The sequence below is a fragment of the Lycorma delicatula genome, chromosome 4 (genome assembly GCF_047948215.1).
Source record: "Lycorma delicatula isolate Av1 chromosome 4, ASM4794821v1, whole genome shotgun sequence".
NCBI classification, from domain to species: Eukaryota; Metazoa; Arthropoda; class Insecta; order Hemiptera; family Fulgoridae; genus Lycorma; species Lycorma delicatula.
Genome location: NC_134458.1, coordinates 158,987,908 through 159,003,043, shown reverse-complemented (window position 1 = coordinate 159,003,043; position 15,136 = coordinate 158,987,908). Strand labels below are relative to the sequence as shown.

Here is a 15,136-nt window from a genome sequence, read left to right as displayed (position 1 = left end):
TAGATTACTTGAAAATCATATGGTTTTATTTTTTTAAAAGTACACTGGATTTTTACATTGTTAACATGATAAGCAGTAACAGTCGCTTTGTAGAATTATTCAAAAGTGAAAAATTAATATCAATTGTTTTATTATTATTTAATATTAAATTTTATTATAAGAAAATTATTACTTAATTAATTTACTTAATTTACAATACTAGAATTACCAGTAAAAAAAAAATTTAATCGAATTGAACGTGGGGGACATGAAAACCGACACAAAGTTACATCAATTTTCTGCTATAACTCAACTATTTGTGAACCGATTTAAAAAAAAAAAAAATGTTATTTTGTTCAAAATAAAAGGCTTAATATTTTAGCAAAATACATTTTGATAAAACTAATATTTATGGAGACATAACAGAGTGAAAAATAAACGTGGCCGCCATTTTGTAATTTGCGAAGGTATTTAAGTCTTGATTTTTAGCTAATTTTAAAATTTTATTACCAAGACGCTTACCAAATATTAATGTGATTCCTCCATCTGTACTTGAGATATACATTTTAAAATAAAAACAACAAAATGGCGGACGGGGGGGGGGTACGAAAGAGAAATTGCCATTTTTCCTAAGGGTATTTTTTGTACACACACAAAAAATACCCTTTTTTTCATACACACACAAACACGCACACTATATCTTTAGAAAAGCGTTATAATTAATACAAAAAATAATAATAAAGGAGTGAAAAAAAAAATTAAAACACAAGCAAAAATATAAGAAAACTTAGCTTAAGGGTTATAAAACCGAATAAACCACAGTATGTTGATGAGAAGGATTAATACTGATACATAAGCGCGCGCTAAGAGAGAGAGAGATTGATAAAGATAAAAAATACAGAGTTTACAAAAGAAATATAAAAAAGAAAAAAGAACTTCGGGAGTAAATTACAACCATATGGGGGCTATAAAAGTAAACTCCTTTGTGTTGTTTCCTATATCTAAGCAAGAGAAGACACTTTTTAATGTCCTAGAAAAGTTTAAATTTAAAAGACATTCAGCTTTTGTAATGTAAGAACGACAAGAAAGAATTAATAAAATTTTCTTTTTTTTCGTCAAAGACATTTAACTTGTTTAATAATAATCCTATTATTTCCTAACATTTAGAACCTATTTTTTTAGATCAAAAATATTTAGTACGAGAAAAAATTATAATTTTTGATTTATATACTAAAAAGAAAACTTCCTTGTTTTGGTACAACAATATACCCGGGTGATTTAGAAAGAAATTTACAACTTTAAAAGCATGTAAATATTCGGTTTAGATCTCATTTCATAGCAAAACACATCAGGTTTTGACTCGCACGGTTCATTAGTATCGAATTCGGCCACCAGCGTTAACAGTATTTTTGAAAATGGATACATTTACAGGTGCGGAACGTGCTCGCTGTGTATTTTGGTTTCATAATTTGCAGCCAGAAACTGCATTTCAACGCAATTTTCTTAGGGAGTACGATGTAAAAGAAACTTCATGTAGCAGGAAAATGGTCGAATGAAACTTTAAGCTTGACAAAATACGTTTTGATTTCATTTTTTGCATAGAGTTGAAGAAGGAATTGCTCATAGAGTTTCATGTAAAGATATACTTGCTCCTAAATAACCTTTTTTGTAAAAAAAAAAGAAAAAGAATGATCACTTATTTTGAAAATAAATTCGGAGACAAATTTCTCTTTTAAAAAAGCATGTTTGTATGCGTTAACAGTGTTCAATATAAATATTAAATAAATCGTGAAAAATACTTGACGGGATTTATATATATATATATATATAAAATCCCGTTATTTTATATATATGTATGCATAAAATTTTGAGACTCAAAAATCTCAAACTACTCATTGATTTCTTTGAAATTTAGATATGCATGTTAAAATTTGATGAGTCGTTATTGACCGATCAGGATCAACTTATCTTGGTCAGACCATTTTCGAAGTTTGAATGTTTTTATAGTAGTTACTGTGGGAATTTAATGCGCTCCAATAAAAAAATAAGAATGCTAATCGAAAAACTTTGCGTAAAAGATTACATTTTTATTCAGGATTCTTAAACACAATTCATGTATCCAAATTTCTTATTTATTTAATAAAATGAATTTGAAGGTCGGAAAGGTATCAAACCCCCTATTTTAAAGATTATAGAGATAGCGTCGCCGCCTCTTGTTGTCATACTTGCCAGAGGGGACGCTTGTAACGCCCCTCGTTTACATAGTTTTTAAAGGAAAATTTTTAACGATAAAATGGTTTTATACATAAATTAAACAAAGAAGTATTCTTTTTATTGGTAATTCCTACAAATATTCTTTAAATTAGTTGAAACCATCAATAAAAACACAAAAAACAAGTTATTATGGTATAAAAACATTGCTTTGTTCCTCCAATAAATAATTCGTAAGATATAATTCAAGAAATATAAGCCGTTTGTTTATTGATGTTTGCAGTAATAATTTATAAACATAAATAAAAATAGTATTTTCTAAATGGTGATGATCTTTTCAATGAGGAAAAGACGGCAGAAAAATAAACAAGGAAGTGGAATACATGGAAAAGTAAATACGGAAAAGAGTAGAAAATCAAATAATACGGAACTATCAAGATTGTTTAGTATACTAGATAGAAATACTAGGTATTAGTTGATGCATAATTTTCAATTGTAGAACGTTATAGCGAAATCGCTTTTAATTTAACGTTATATAATATTACCAAAACAAATTAAGAACAACCTAATTTCTTATTAGGAAAGTATCGCACAGTATCTATCGATCTATATATGCCTATATCTCCGTTAGTTAACCAACAGTTCACTTTCTTATGTATTACGTATAGAGAAATGCACAGAGAGAAAGAGAGAAAATCAGAGAGAGCTAATCTTAATTTAACATAGCATGAAATCACGTTTCTCAGTTAACACAATTAAGTGCTGAGTATTATACTATTATTATTACTACTTCTACAACAAAAGGCTATGTAATTAGTAATTATATATTTCTAATTCATTACACTTTATAAAGTTTATTTATAAATATAATTTAACGAATTGATATTTTATCACTTCTTATCTATTAAAAGGTGGGAGGAAAGCCTTGTCCACATAAATTTTTTTAATTAAAATTAATCTCTAATAGGTAATTAAAAGAAAATAATAAGTTTCGCTAGAAATAAAAAAAAAGTTGTATCTGATTTTTATAATGTAGAATATAAAGGCGCTACTCTGAACGGTCGTAGCAATAAACTGGAAAATTCGTTTATAGAAAAATGTTACTTAATTTCGATTATTTAACAGCCATCATCGGCTGACATAACGGAAAAGTATGTGTGCGTACGTGTAAAAAATAATTAAAACAAATAAATAAAAAAAAAATATTAATAGATATATCAACAAACCAAAGTATTTACATTTAGGTAATTATGAAAAACAATAAAATGAATATTTTTTAGTTTAATTTTTAAGAAAATAATAACAAATAAAACATAAATAATTGTTATCGTTTAAGGCAATTCCAATAGGAAGCCTCCTAAATTTATTCAGAAAATATTTATACTTCAATATTCAGAGTGTCCCATGAAGAAACGGAAAAACTTTCAGGACATGTTCTTCTGCTGAAAATAATGAAAAAAACTAATATAAACTTAGGTCTCGAAACGCTTTGTTTTCGAATAACGGCTAGCGAAAGACTTCGCTCGGATTTCAGCTTTTCTAATAGAAAGAAGCCCTACTGTAATTTTTGGGATCCAAATTAAGGAAAGTAAAATGACGGTTTCTTACGTAATTTGAGCTGCGAAATAGGATAAAACAGGTCCCTGAACTGTAATTCCAGTAGTTTTTAAGATATCCGGCGAAAAACACAAAATTAATGTCGAAAAAATTGTTTTTTAGGTTTGTAGTACAATAGCTTGATATGATAAATGCGAAAGATTTACTAACAAAACTTGTAGAGAATCGAATTTTGAAAAAATTAATGTAAAAATAGCCAATAAAAAGTACATAAAAATGTTAAAAATTGGTTTTTTAATGAGGCAGAACAGACGAAAAATGTTGTTTTCAATTGATACTTATACTCAGCGATGTTTATCATTAAATTAAATATATTTAACCGTTAGCTTACTTATTACGTATTCTGTTTCCGTGCAATTTTAATACGGAACAAAGAAAATGCACTTAGCTGCCAACAAACCACTTTCATAATCCGAAAAATAATTAAAAATTATAAATATTTAAAATTTATAATTCAAAATTCAACCCTCGCTATCATATAGTCCAATAGATATATCGTTTTATCATAGTGTTTTTCTTCATTTCTTAATATTCTCTTAATAGCGAATTAAATGTCTCAGTCTTTTCCTTAATGTATATTTTTCCGTAAATTGAGATGTTAAGCGGCCCACAGATGTACGGGAATTCCTTAGAGGAATAAATGCATAGGACTTGAGGATTTTCGGAATTATTGTGAAAAGAAACAAGATAAATCTGGTGAAATGCCCAGCTCAGTACAAACGAAAAACCGTTTGATAACCCTGCGTAGTTCTGAATTGCACAGCTCAACGGTACCATTTTTACCTGTTCAAGTGTTAGGCCGACCTCTACCTTTCAAATATCGTTGAAGTTAAAATGTCACACGAGTATTTAAAAAATTCTATTAAAATTTATGAAACTGATCCGTGACATTGGCTTGTAAAAACGAGGAGTATTACGATAGAACAAAAAAAAAAGGAAGCCAACTTCGCGCAGTTAATGAACAAATAAGATTATTGAGCCTACTAATAAAGAAACTGTAATTTAAAAGATTAATAATTTGTGAAGTGCGTTTAAAAAGGAGAACAAAGAACTAAATCGTTCATTTTCTTCCAGTTGCCATAAACCTAAAGGTTACAGTGAGCCTTTCGCGAAGTGACATCGCTGCTTGCACGATAGTATTATTTTTCTTAACGATTTTTGTAACCGATAATAACAAATTTAATTAGGTTTTTTCATCCATCCCTGCATAATTATGTCAATATTTAGGTAACAACTTCATTTCAGAAAGCTGGTTTACATAGGAATATGCACCATCTCTTTTTTTTAGCCTACCTTTGCTCCATACATTTCTATTATGCTTAATCACGTGAGTTGTAATATAATTTTTTGCCAATAAAAATATCCTAAAACAAAAAGTGAAGCTAAGATAAACAAAACTGACTATACTTACCGATAGGTTTTCCTGAACGTGTATGAGCGACATGAGATACAGACCGGCTCAAGAAATCCCCAAGGCCTCACTTAAACAGTTATTCCTCAGAGGATTTCCTATGCGTATACGGACTCCTTTGCAACATAAAAATCCACGAATCTATTATCAATCCACTAGCGAATAATGTTTTGAGAAATCACCAATTTACATCTAAAAGAATAAATCCCGAAAAAAAGCTTTAACAACTGTTTTATTAGAAGAGATACTAAAATAATATTATTTAATTATATTACTCAGTTTAGATAACGTGCTTTGCAAAATATTATTATTATCATCAAAAATAACTGTTTTTAATCGTCAGCGAACATGTACGTAAAAAAAATTATTTTTCAATTCATAGTCTACTTTTCCATTCTTTTTTTGTAATTATCAAATGAAAATTTATTAAATTTTGTTTATTCTTAAAATTAAATTTAAATCAATTTGGTTGTATCTGCGTACCACTAAAAAATACAAATAGAAATAACATGGAGTCTAGAATTTTGTATAAAACCAGAAATAAGTGTATATTATGAAAAAAAAATTGTGTAAAATTATTCCTTCCTAATGTGTACGTTGCAATCTGTTCAATTAATGAACAATAAGCAAACCCCCCTCCCAACGGCCCAATAAGATGAGTATAATATGTACGACATGTAAACGAGGTATAGTCTTGTACAAACTTAGGCCGACCACTCCTGAAACATGTGGTTAATTGAAACCCAATCACCAAAGTACAGCGGTATCCTCTGAATAGTATTCAAATCCGTATAAAAGCAACTAACGTTTAATAGCGTTCGAATCTCAGAACCTTCGACTTCGAAAACCAGCTGTTAAACAACTGATTTGCGACGACGAGTTACCTCTAGACCAACCCGGTGTTTTTTTTTTGTGTAAAAAATTGCGTAAACTGTTTTAAATATATATATATTTAATATAGAGAATAAATCATACTTTAGTATTTAGATGAGAAAACCACAAATTAATAAAAATGAACAAAAGTTCATTTAAGAGGTTATTACAACGAATGAACTAAATAGATAAATCCCATGTATCTTATACAGAGCTTATCAAAATACTGATTACTGTTTCCATGTTTTATTATTTTTTAAATTTATGTATATTAAATAAAAAATATTTATTTTAACTTTTTATCATATAATAATATAATTTGTTTTTACTATTTAAACAATTAATAAAAGAAAAATAAATACAGAAGTGAGATATTTTGTTTTATTATTTAAAAGAAAAAAAACTCCACTTTGATTACCTAAGTTGTAATCTAATTTCTGTTATAACCACTAACAGATAATAAATGTATAATCTAATCACCCCTGAACTTATGGTCAACCCCACAATAGTAGTGTGGCTAGCGACACACTGCTCGGTTCGTGTTACTTAATTGCATTTCCCAGAACAATTAAAGGAGCATTAATTATAAAGCGCATTTCTCTACTATATAGATGACTGCGGATGGAATGTATAAAATGCTTTATATTATTTTTTTCTATTTTTTATCTTTATCCCAGCCTTTTTTTTTATGGATATGTAAAAAAACTGATGCATTCTGAATCGTTTTAGATAAGATAAGTTACAATTACAAATGCACACAGTCTCTGTGATGAAAATATCACAAAAGAGGGGGGTTTTACGTCATCTTCGTTTCTATAAATTTAATATATATAAGTAATTACATTATATTAAGTTTATAATAATAAAAATAATAAAGAAGAAGAAGAATAAAAAGAAGAAATCAACTAAACTGATTCATATCTACTACACATGCAAACATGGAATACAATACATTTAAATCAGGCCAACGAGAAATACAAATCAAAACATCAAGATCAACAAGGAATATTCCAGAGTGACTCCCTCAGCGGCTTATGGTTTTACCTGTGCCTCAATCCTCTTTCAAATATACTGAACAACACATTCTATGGCTTCAAAATAAAACATCAGAACACTTCGCAACACACAATAAACCACCTACTGTACATGGATGACATCAAGTTATATGCACAAAATAGAGAACAAATGAAATGAAGAGAGAACGAAACAGAAGTAATTGCTACTGAAAATAGTAGAAGAGTTCACAAAAGACACATGCATGAAATTCGGTATTAACAAATGCAAAATACTTCACGTAACTAGTGAAAAATCCAGACAAGTAGAGACAACAAAAATACTCAACAATAAAACACTTGAAAAGATAAAACCACAGGAAACATGCAAATACCTCGGCTTTGAACAAAATACAAGCATAGATCACAAAAACATCAAAGAATAACCGGTATTCTCAAATCAAAACTTAACGCCAAAACATCATCAGGGTAATAAAGACATACGCAGTCCTAGTTTTAACATACTTCTTTGGCGTGATTAAATGGTTAGACACAGACGTGGAAGATCTAAACCGTCTCAACAGGACAAAACTAGCAGACAATCGTAAATTACATCCAAATTCGTGTATTGGAAGAATTACAATTACCCGCAAAGAAGAGGAAGAGGACTTACAGACAAAAAAATATTACACAATAAGCAAATAGAAAATCAAAGATCTTACTTCAAAAACAAAAACACATCACTAGACAAAGTGGTAATCATTACAACATAATGCAATACCCGAACATAGAACCGAACATTATCAGATAAATGACTCGTAATAGGACAACTATTCCCAGAGACTGAAAGATTTGCACTAGCCGTACAAAATAAAGTAATAGCCACGAAAAACTACAGAAAATCCATCACGAAAGAGATCATAGAAATAGATGCATGCAGAAAAATCCTACAATTAAAGAAACTATCGAACATATAACAGGAGATTGTAAAATACTCGCTGGAACAGACTACACCAAGCATGACCAACATACGGCCCGCGGGCAGAATTCGGCTCGCGCAATGAATTTATGCGGCCCGCGAAAAATTTTTAATAAGTAATAGAATAATGAAAAATACGGAAATTTAAAAAACTTAACACGTCACATTAGTTTTTTATTATTAATTTGTTGTACTAAATTACTTACATTTATTCATAAACATCGTTTTTGTATTTAACATTTTTTAATTTTAATATTTTCTTCGTCCCGCGAAAAAAGTTTTCTTTCTAATTCGGCCCGGAGGCAAAAACTGTTAGCCACGCCTAGACTACAATGAAAGACACAACACAGCAGCGAAAATATTTTACCAAGAACTGGCAGTTAAATACGAACTTATCACAGCACACATACCATACTATAAGTACACGACTGAAAGCGTACTAGAGAACACAAATTATAAACTATACTGGGACAGATACTCGCAGACGAAACAATTACATGCAATAGACCAGATATCATATTAATCAAGAAATCAGTACATGTATATAGATAATCGATATTGTTATACCGAACGACAATAATTTAATACTAGAGAAAATAGAAATATATACTTCCCTTTCAATAGAGCTGAAAGAGATCTAAAAATAGAACTTAGTAAACAGTTGTACCGATCATAATATTAGTCACAGACATAACAGCAAATATAATGACACGATACCTTAAGTAATTAGAACTCCCAATACATATTCACTCCAACATATAGAAAGCCATAATTCTAAAAACAAATGCAATAGTCAGGAAGTTCCTACAACAGAAGAACGTGTGACAGTACATTTCCGTCACATGATCTGAATAATCACTAAGGTGACAAACCTTAAAATAATAAATTGGGAAAACTTTCCTTACAAATTACCTAAGATATTACCTTTGTCTTCTTCTCTATCTTTCTACCGCGATAAAAACTTCATATAATACATCAATACATTGGTATTGATCAAAGAAGAAAGAAACATTTTTAAAACAATAATAACCACTTTTGTTGTTTTTTTCGAAACAATACATTTTGAGAGCTGAAGGTCATTCAGCAATTAAACAAACATAAGTCAACGGTAGAAAAATTGGTAAATAAAATAAACTTAAACTGTCTAACGTTTAAGTTGGCACCCCTGACAGAAAATATCAGCTGTTTAATAAATAATCCTCTTTTGATTATTTCAAAACGTCGGTTCCTCTTGAAACCTATACTGTAGAAGAACAGCGTGTTGAGATAAGTTTTTTTATTTTCTGAATACATAAAAGGACCGAAATTCACTCTCAGATGTGAAAACAATGGTGGTATAAAATTAATTAAATGCAAATTTTTATAACTTGATCGAACAGTTTTAAATTGGACAGAACAAGTGTCATCAATTTTCATCATAACGGAAGATCGACTGACCGTTACAAAATCGCATTAACAATTTTATTCGCAAAGATAGACGCATAACGAGTTAGAAAATCGCTTAAGTCTGTAATCCGAGTATCGGCAATGTCCGTTTTATAACAATGATAAACTGAATTACCACAAAACGTGCTTAATAGATTCTGAGATGGCCGAATCAAAAATCATAGTCACATTTGAATGGAACTTATAAAAAATTATTAAGAAAAAAGGTAATCCTTTTTAAACACTGCACAAAAATGATTGTAATGTATTTAAGGTCTATGTATGTATATTTGTTCCACCGTAGCAGCTCAACGGCTGAACCGATTTAAATGTATGACACCGCGTTGAAATCCTTACCTTACCGTGAGTGTCATAAGTTGTATAAATACGTATATATATGTTTAAATAGATTTCAAAAATTTGAAAAAATTATAATACATAAAAATTGTCACTTGCACGCTCTTTAAATATCCTACATTAAAGTGCAATGTTTTTTAAACTTTAATATTTATCTCTTTTTTAAACTACATAATAACTTGTGTTGAAACTTGGATTTGAGCTGGAATCCGAACATCCGAGTATAGAATGGAAACATCCAAGTTTTCCCGCCAGGAAAAACTCAAAAACTCCTTATTAGGATTATTTGGAAGAAGAATGTACAATCAACAGCGAATATTGTGATATGACCGTATTTCTCACTACCAATTTCCTTTGTTTATTCCTCTCAAAAAGGTTTTACGTGGCAACAAACAGCTGGGTCAAGAATGTGATACAAGAATGAATCAAACACCAAATTGAACAATTCTTTATTACAGGAATAAAACTCTCAAAGAAACGACAATGAAGATTTTTGTAGCTAATCCCGAGTAATTAATCGAAATATACGTCAAAATACACATGCACGTCCGCAAATTTAATAGAATTTATTTTGTTCGCTTTTTTTTCAACATCATGATCCACTACAAAATAATATCCAAAAAATGGAAAATTTGCCGGGAAAGTAAAAGGACTGGGAATCACTTTAATCACTTTCTTAGAAGGCCTAATATTTAATCCATATTAGAGTTCAGAATTTCTACGTAATTTTCTAGTGTTATTTGTCTTTCATATCACGTTGCCGATAAAAGGATTTTACATAATTTAATCGTAAATTAAATTGGCTTTAAAAAATATATGCATATGTTAAAAATTGTCATTTTATCAATATACAAGTTATAAAAACTACGAGTTTTAAAAAAAATATATGTATAGTGGATGATCCCAGTGGTAAAAAAAAAGGATCATATTTCATATTGTAATCTTAATTAAGTAATTTCACTTTATGCTGTTCTCATTTCATGAAAAGTAAGGTGGTTTAACAGAACAGACTAACGTTATTATTATTATTATTATAGCTGGCGGAACAAACACTGTTGGAAGATAATAATCTTGTCAAATAAATGAATAAATTGGGGACCAACTTTATTAATTCCACTCGCCTAACCAATTTTCTTATAACGGGTATGTATATAATATAATATTTATTCTTCAAGTTAGTACACTTATAAGTAATATTAAAAAAAATAAATAAATTTAAAAAAAATGTATAAATTCATATTATAATTTTTTAACACAAAGGTATTACATAATATGTGGTAATATTATTGTAACTAAACGATATAATTTTAAACTGATGATACATCTTAACGCGGATCGTAAATTTATTATGTTACATTTCATGAATAAAACATTAATTTATAAATAAATGTGGGACAAATAAAATAAGTGAAAGGAGATAAAAATTGGCATTAAATGTTGTATTGAAAATAATTTTAACGTGTTATTTTTATTAATATTATTGCTAAAAAACAAGCTGATGAAATACAGGTGGCCGGTAAGTCACCGTACCCCCTAAAGTTAGAACTAAAAATTTGTAATGAGATATAAATGAAAAATGCGATATAATAATGAATTATTTTTTCTTGAAAAATAGTATTAATTTTAAAGGTCCAATGGGTCTTCTGTGTGTTCGCCCTCATGTTGCACACACAATTCTATACGTCGCCACATCCTCTGTGACATGCGACGGAGCATTTCTGGTGCTACGTTACGGAAGGCGTTCCTCACAACGTCACGCAATTCTTCATTTGCGGTGTAGCGACTTGCAGATACGTGTGCCTTGATAATTCCCCATAATGAATTGTCTGATGTGATGAGATCAGGACTTCGTGGTGGCCGTGATAACGGAGCTAGTGACGCTGGAGTACCGCGGCCAATCCAACGTCCGGGGAAATGTTTCATTCAGAAACGCGCGAACAAATGAACAAAATGTGCAGTTGCTCCACCCTGCTGCAACCATACTCGTTTCTTGAGATTCTTCTCTTCAAGCTGTGATGTTAACCGTGCCTCCAACGTCTCTAAATAAGTTTGTGTGTTCACTGGCCGTCAAAACAAATAAGGACCAAACAAATGATGAGCTGTCATTCCAGTCCATATCATTACGTGCGGTGAATTTCTTATTTTCTTTCGCCCAAAATAACACATTTCTGGTACGCGAACTGCGATAGATTGCACATTCGTCAGTAAAAAGTACCTTTCACGGTGTACTGCAGCGGGGAATTTTTCTAATAAAGCCTCTCTTGCTGAAGAGAGGAAAATTTGCTAATTTCAAGAATGATTTGAGACATAGGAAAACGAAATCTTTAAAGAAATTTTTACGTATTAAGGTGCTGCGCCCTCTGGCCGCTTTGCGATCCAACCCCGCTACAGTGAAGCAAAAAAGTGAAAACGATAAATTAATGTTTCTGGTAGGAAAATAGTGTTATTATACCTCACCATTCTTCCTTTTTCCTCCTTTCTTTATTGCTTTACATTTTATTATTTTCCTGAGTGTTTTAAGCCCTCATTACCCGTCACAGTCAGTGGCGGATCGAGGAGGGATGTGGCCTAGGGCACCCGAAAGACCCGAAGGCCATTTTAAAAACCCAGTTGTAAAGAATTGAAACATTTCATCAATAATGCATTGTCAAAATAACCAGTTGCAAGTTGCAACTAACGTGAATATATTTTTTTTCTTAATAGGTAATTAAGAGAGAGAGGCTCGTTCTAATGCATACTTGTAACGACATGCAAATTGATATAGATTGCGTTACCGATTGGTAATATTCGGCCAGATTCTCATATGATAAACATTATGAATATAATTTTTTTTTTTTACATAGCCGGTAAAATATAAAAATTATGCACTTCACTGTACATACAAGTTCTTAAACGAGATTTTCCCAGCAACGGAAGTATTATTAGAACTTAAAAAATTAAAACAGTGAATCAGGTGATGTATGAGAAAAAGAAAATTAAAGAGTTACATTCGCATCCAAAAAGATAAGTAAATGATGTTAAAATATGTCATCACTTTAATTATTTAGTAACCAATGAAAATGATTTTGATATTATACAGAAATTAGAAAAAGTTAATTTAATCTGTAAAGTTAGTTTGTAAATAAAATAAGAAAAGACTAAAAAAAAATGTATATTACATGCTCTGTTTGTACACAGACACACACATACACACACACACACACACACACACACACACACACACACAGAGAAAGAGAGAGAGAGTTCGGAAAGTTTGAGCAGTATGCTTTAGAATTATGTGGTGTTCTTTCGGCGTTAGGTTGGATGCGTTGCGGGTTCGTTGGGGATTGCTCAGTAATAGACAAAGACGTAAGTTGTTGCGTTGTGATTGAACGTACTTCGTTTCGTTTCGTGTTGTTTCGTTTATCAGAATCAATAGTTGCGAGAAACTAATGGTTCTTTCGGTAAAGGAACGCATTCTTCTCGTTGAATACGACTTCCGTGAAGGTGACAAGTAAACTGATATAGTGAAGCACACGTTTTCTGTAAAGTTTCAAAATACTCTAGTTCCTCCCCGCAATCTAGTTCAAACTCTTATTGAAAAATTTCGGGCCAAACAGGCTCTGTTGAAGAAGCTGATCAAGTAGATCACCAAAACTAAACGAACAGAAGCGGTTTGATATTTCAGATGGTACGGCCGAAAGTCCATCAGAATCAATGCGTAAGTTAGCACTCCTACAGATTACTTTCTATGGGGAACAGCAAAACAAGCAGTATATCGTAACAGACTGCGCACGATTGACGAAATAAAAACCGCAATAACAGCTTACGTACGAGACGTTCCGTAGATCAACTAGTTAGGTGTCTGAAAATAAACTGAAACGTGTGCAAAGTTGCACTGATGTTGGAGGATGTCATTTTCAACACTTTTTACAAACTGTTCCAGTTATTGTAATATCCGTTTCTATAAAATAAAAATACAATGTAATAATTGATACAGTCTCATTACTTATATAATTCCAGTGCACAGTTACTTTCCGAACGCACCGTATGTATATGTTAAGGTAAATTTGATTAATCCGGTGATTATGCATAATTATCGGTGAATTTGATTAATCGCCTCCAATATTGGAGAATTTAATATTTAGCAATTTATTAAATATACCGGTCATTCTACATATTCTCCATATTAAAATAACAACTCGACTATAGGCTGTAATTACTGAATTTATTATTTAAATAACGAAAACATTCATGTTAATTAGAAGAGGTTAACGAGCGAAGCGAGCTTAGGTTATGTTTAGTTAGATTATATTAATCTAATAAAATATAACCTACACTCGCTAACCTCATCTAATTAACGTTAAATATTCAAATTATATATGTTATTCTCCAAAATTGGAGGTGATTAAACAAATTCACCGGTAATTATACATAACCAATGGATTAATCAAATTCACCGTAACATACATACACATGCATATATATATATATATATATATATATATATATATATATATAGAGAGAGAGAGAGAGAGAGAGAACATTCAATAGTCGGCAATGAAATTTCTATGATCCATTTATTTAGATTGAGCGATGAGATTATTCCAGTAAACCACACATATTTTTCCTTTTCCTTAATGACAGAATTACATCTTTTAGATCAAACTTTAAATAGACCTACAAAACCAAATATGAAGTCGATTTTCACTCTTAGCACGGAAGTATAAACCAAATGAATGAGATATTAGGATGCTTAAAAAAAATAATGATGTAACAGGTAAACATACCTAATCATGACGCTAAGATATCATAATCATGATATCATAATGAAAAGAGTGTTCTCGATCTTTTATAGCTTCCTGTGAGTGTATTTGAGTTAGATATAGTTACGGCCAAATGCGTTTTCCGATTATTATGTAATTTTACAATAAGGTCTTTTATTATTAGTCAGAATGACATATATGTATAACGATTTTTCATAAAAATTTTCTGTTATTAAATAGCAGCTGTTACATCTCTTGTACAAGGATGATGAGAGAAGCGGTTAAGGGGAAAGTTTGCTGCTTAACTGAACGAGACTGAACAAGTGGCTTCCCCGCCAATCGAGAGCTTACCTACAATTTCCAATCAATTACTTGGTGGCTACGCACTAAATAAGTTATTCTATCACGTAATGCAACTACTTTGAGGATAATTTTTCCCCTTCGTTCTTCTAATGCTGTACAAGATCGTACTTTTATAAGTAATTTAATCTTACAATTACGTCGTTAGAATATTATTTAGAGGATGTCCGCAAAATCATATTTACAT

At 30.6% G+C, this 15,136-nt stretch overlaps 1 protein-coding gene across 4 annotated transcripts in view; it reads right to left on the bottom strand.

Annotated features, from left to right (window-relative positions):
* Nucleotides 1-15,136, bottom strand: part of Ypel (Yippee-like) — a 603,854-nt gene that overhangs the window by 225,982 nt on the left and 362,736 nt on the right. Inside the window, exon 1 of one of the 4 annotated variants that reach the window (XM_075362054.1) lies at nt 5,219-5,390. The exons of the other annotated variants lie outside the window; for them this stretch is intronic. The gene's annotated coding sequence lies outside the window, so the exon portion shown is untranslated. Of the gene's footprint in view, nt 1-5,218; nt 5,391-15,136 lie in introns of those variants that run through there. 4 annotated transcript variants of the gene reach the window in all.